The sequence below is a fragment of the Odocoileus virginianus genome, chromosome 1 (genome assembly GCF_023699985.2).
Source record: "Odocoileus virginianus isolate 20LAN1187 ecotype Illinois chromosome 1, Ovbor_1.2, whole genome shotgun sequence".
NCBI lineage: Eukaryota > Metazoa > Chordata > Mammalia > Artiodactyla > Cervidae > Odocoileus > Odocoileus virginianus.
The window spans coordinates 18,009,015-18,014,254 of NC_069674.1; the positions used below are offsets into that span (position 1 = coordinate 18,009,015).

The 5,240-nt window shown below is 39.0% G+C and overlaps 1 non-coding gene across 1 annotated transcript; it reads right to left on the minus strand.

Moving 5' to 3' along the window:
• Window positions 1-4,256: 4,256 nt before the first annotated feature.
• Window positions 4,257-4,363, minus strand: LOC139036596 (U6 spliceosomal RNA). The gene has a single exon (XR_011489415.1). It is a non-coding gene; the product is annotated as a U6 spliceosomal RNA (small nuclear RNA).
• Window positions 4,364-5,240: the final 877 nt, after the last annotated feature.

Consider the following 5,240-nt stretch of genomic DNA (forward strand, 5'->3'; position numbering starts at 1 on the left):
AATATTTTAAAAAACTATTTTAGTTTAGGGTAATCATTAACAGTCAAGGCTTTACATACAATACATTATTCTTGACTACAGGTACAATGTTGTACAGTAGATCTCTAGAGCTTATTTATTGTGCTGCAGTTCAGTTCAGTTCAGTCACTCAGTTTTGTCTCACTTTTTGCAACCCCATGGACTGCAACAAGCCAGACCTCCCTGTCCGTCACCAATTCGTGGAGCTTACTCAAACTCATGACCATTGAGTTGGTGATGCCATCCAACCATCTCATCCTCTGTCATCCCCTTCTCCTCCCACCTTCAATCTTCCCCAGCATCAGGGTCTTTTTCAGCGAGTCAGTTCTTTGCATCAGGTGACCAAAGTATTGGAGTTTCAGCTTCAATATCAACCCTCCAAAGAATATTCAGGACTGATTTCCTTTAGGATTGACTGGTTGAATCTCCTTGCAGTCCAAGGGACTCTCAAGAGTCTTTTCCAATACCACAGTTCAAAAGCATCAATTCTTTGGTGCTCAGCTTTCTTTATGGTCCAACTCTCACATCCATACATGACTATTGGAAAAACCATAGTTTTGACTAGACAAACCTTTGTTGGCAAAGTAATTTCTCTGCTTCTTAATGTGCTGTCCAGGTTGGTCATAGCTTTTCTTCTAAGGAGCAAGTGTCTTTTCATTTCATGGCTGCAGTTACCATCTGCAGTGATTTTGGAGCCCCCAAAAATAAAGTCAGCCACTGTTACCATTCTTTCCCGATCTATTTTCCATGAACTGATGGGACCAAATGCCATGATCTTCGTTTTCTGAATGTTGAGCTTTAGCCAACATTTTCACTCTCCTCTTTCACTTTCATCAAGAGGCTCTTTAGTTCTTCTTCACTTTCTGCCATAAGGGTGGTGTCATCTGCATATCTGAGGTTATTGATATTTCTCCTGGAAATCTTGATTCCAGCTTGTGCTTCACCCAGCCCAGCATTTCTCATGACATACTCTGCATAGAAGTTAAATAAGCAGGGTGTAGCCTTGACATACTCCTTTCCCTATTTGGAACCAGTCTGTTGTTCCATGTCCAGTTCTAACTGCTGCTTCTTGACCTGCATACAGATTTCTCAGAAGGCAGTAAAGTGGTCTGGTATTCCCATTTATTGAAGAATTTTCCACAGTTTGTTGTGATCCACACTGTCAAAGGGTTTGGTATAGTCAATAAAGAAGTAGATGTTTTTCTGGAACTCTCTTGCTTTTTCTAGGATCCAACGGATGTTGGCAATTTGATCTCTGGTTCCTCTGCCTTTTCTAAATCCAGCTTGAACATATGGAAGTTCTTGGTTCACATACTGTTGAAGCCTGGCTTGGAGAATTTTGAGCATTTCTTTGCTAGCGTGTGAGATGAGTGCAATTGTGCGGTAGTTTGAATATTCAGTTATTCAGTTATTGTGCTTAACTAAAGCTTTATGCTGCTCATTTTTAACTTGTTTACCCTTCCCCGCACAGCCCCTGGTTATCACTATTCCATGCTTCGATTCTGTGAATATGACTCCTTTAGATACTTCATGTAAGTGTAAGACTACTTGTCTTTCTATGACTGACTTATTTCATTTAGCATGATACCCTCAAGGTCCATATGTTGTTGCATATTGTATAATTTCTTTCTTTTTGCATGAGTCTAACAAACTTTATGATACTGAAAATGATTTGGGACCAGATAGAGGAGGTGACAGCACAGCATTGTGAAGGCACTAAACGGTTTACTTTGAGATAGTTAATTTTATGTGATATGAATTTCACCTCATGGAAAATAATCAATTTTTGTGAAAAAAAAAAAAAAAAGAAAAAACCCTCATAGCATTGCAAAACTTGAATGTGTGAATTTTACTACATGTAAATTATATCTGGATAAATAAGACTTAAAGAGTAAAGGCTTTGGAATCACTTGACCCTGGGTTCAAAGCCTGACTCTGCCACATATTAGCAATCTGTGAGTTTAGGCAAATCACTTATACTCCCTGCTGTTGAATTCCTTCATGGGTAAAATTGTAATAGTAATAGTGTCGAGGCTGTGTGAGCTATGGTGGAATTAAAATGGCATCACTGTATTTGACCAGAACTACAAGCCCAAATCCACTCTTAATGAAGTCACCTTTGCCTACAAAGTCCTTGAAACTAGCACAAAGCCAGCTGGTATGCTGAGTCCAGACTCCAGAGGAGAACCTGGGGACTTAAGCTGGGAAAATATGGGGTTTTTTTCCTTTTTGATCTCAAACAAGGCAGGTCAAGCCTCTTCCATTTATATCTACTTGAAAATGTAAATTTCATTTCAATTAAACAATTCAATGGTGAAAACATATAAATAATAAAACTATACCTTCTAGTGACAATACAAAAGGAATGAGAAAGATAAGACCATCGATCCCAAAGCTTAGAATAGAGCCAGCTCAGACCCTGTCAAAGGCCTGGTACTGAGTTAGAGTGGGCAGAGAGGAAGCTGTTCTAGTTTGGGGGCTGTGTGCAGATTCTCACGCATTAGGACTGAGGTCCAGCAGGTAACCTGAAATTGGGTCCAGATTTGGACCCTTCTTTGTGGAGATGGCATAACTTAACCTTAACAGCAACTGAGACTTAGGGAATGACTGAAGAGAGGATTGAGAAAGGAGCAGAGAGGAATCTTGCATGCCTTTCCTTAGAAGTCAGCAAATCTTTTCCTTACTGGTTCATTATAGATATTCAATGGCATGATGCAGGGAAAGTACAGATAACAACGCCGAAAATAGACCTAGCTATGATAAGTAGGAGACGGCAGAAGTATTTGTTGAATCGACTTTATCATTTTCTCAAATTGTCTATCCTGCTTTCTTTTCTTTGTCTTCACTGCAGGAGATTGAGTTTTGGGCTGCACCATGACTTTGTTGGAGATGACTGCATTTTAACCTCTTTAGAAGCATTTCCCATAGAGCTTCGTGCAATCAGGACATAAAGGTAAAATGATCTGTATCATTGCTTTGAAAAGCTCAGGACCATTCTAATTGCTTAGCAGGAGAGAGAGACTGTGCAGAGGGCTGGAGCACTAAGATGAGCTGTTATGAAAAGGGTTACATGTATCTTAGCTCTGTTGGCTCTTTGAAAATCAAAACGTCTGACAATACACCCTGGGGAAGCAGCTGTGCCTGTTCTTTTCAGGCAGATGAGCTTAATACTTGCTATAGCAGTGATTTCAGACACACTGCCTTTCTGGAAATGAGATTGTATTTAAAAGAACAAGCTCTTGTTATCTATTTCTTTCCTTCCAATGAATAGTGAGAAAAGATGGTGTTTCTGAAAGGAGATTTTGATGTTTACCGTCATTTAACATGTTTGGAAATGTAGGACTAACCCACAGATACTGCTCATTTTCCTCCTAAGTACTATGCCTGCAGTTCTGGAAGATGTCAACTTAAATCTGAATCTCCCTACAATAGAGATTTTCCTCAGGCATGAAGCTCTGAAAGCATCAGTGACAATCAACAATTCCATTCCTGATGCTCTTTTCCTATAAAACTTAACTTCTTGCTCAGTAAGTAGCATAAATGTAAACACTTTTATTAGACATTTCTCATGACCTTTAAGGATGCTTAAAATAAGAAGTTGTTTAGAGAAAGACTGAACGAAGCACAAAATGCAACTGTAAACTGATACCTTAGATACTAAGTCTGCTTATTATCAGTCAAAAATCAACTCTTAACTTTAGTTTTCCTTCTCTTTTGAGTGAAACTTTGACTTACTCTCATTACAGGTTTTGGGAAAATGCATGCCTGACCAGTTAGTCACTTGTAGTTTGTGTTTGAGAAGTCCTATCACACTTATTTCAGCTTCTCACTTAATGGAAAGTCATTAGTGTCAGAGCTTCTTACTGGTTTTCATGATAACTTAATTAGCCTGCTTCGCTATGCAAGAGGAATTAATTTTATATTTTCTTTCAGTCTTTATGTTCTCTATTTCTTGATTTTTCTAAAAAAAAATACACCATTTATTTTTTGACCTATGTAAATAAAGTCTGTCTTAAATTCTATGACAATTCCTTGCCAATAGGAAAAAAGGTAACTTATCAACCAATGCGGTATTAATACCAGGGCCTACTCTACTCGTCTTCATCAATATTCAACTACCATTCTATGACTTCTAGACCAAGGCCTACAGTGGAACCCTCTTCCCAAATATTTTTAATACCTTTATAAAGTACTTCTTTTTTAAAAAAAAAATGTTTATTTCAAGTATGAAAAGTAATAAAAATATGGAACGCTTCACGAATTTGCGTGTCATCCCCGCGCATGGGCCATGCTAATCTTCTCTGTATCGTTCCAATTTTAGTATATGTGCTGCCGAAGCGAGCAACATAAAATACTTCTTAAAAATAATCCATGCTATTTTTGACTGTTGTGGAGAAACACTGAGCATGTTGAAAAAAACAGGAAATGGATTTTGGGAAAGGGAACCCAGTAAACAGATTCAGTGTTCTGTGTTGTCATTCCTACAAAATACTAGCTTAAACTGCCCTTGAACAGTGCCTATGAATGCACCACTCTTTCCTTATTTTTTATTTCCTTCCAGCTTCTGAAAAGGGCTTCCCTGGTGGCACAGTGGTAAAGAATTCACTTGCCAATGTAGGAGACATGGGTTCAGCCCTTGGGTTAGAAAGATCCCCTGGAGAAGGAAATGACAACCTACTCCAGTATTCTTGCCTGGGAAATTCCATGGACAGAGCAGCCAGATGGGCTACAGTTCATGGGACCGCAAAAGAATCAGACACGACTTTAGCGACTAAAAACAAAAACAAACTTCTGAAATTTGTAAAGATTCACTAATCTCTGAGGAAATATAGGGGCCAGTGTAATGCTGTGGACATTCAAGAAAGGGGAAGTTCTATATCAGAGAATTGTCTTTATTTCATGCCTTAAAAATAAATAGATAAACCTAAAAATCTTTGGCCAAAATTACTACACATCAGTTCGGTTCAGTAGCGCAGTTGTGTCCGACTCTTTGTGACCCCATGGACTGCCACACGCTAGGCTTCCCTGTCCATCACCAACTCCCGGAGCTTGCTCAAACTCATGTCCATCGAGTCGGTGATGCCATCCAATCATCTCATCCTCTGTTGTCCCCTTCTCCACCTGCCTTTAATCCTTCCCAGCATCAAGGTCTTTTCCAATGAGTCAGTTCTTCTCATCAGTTGGCCAAAGAATTGGAGTTCCAGCTTCAGTAACTTCAAATG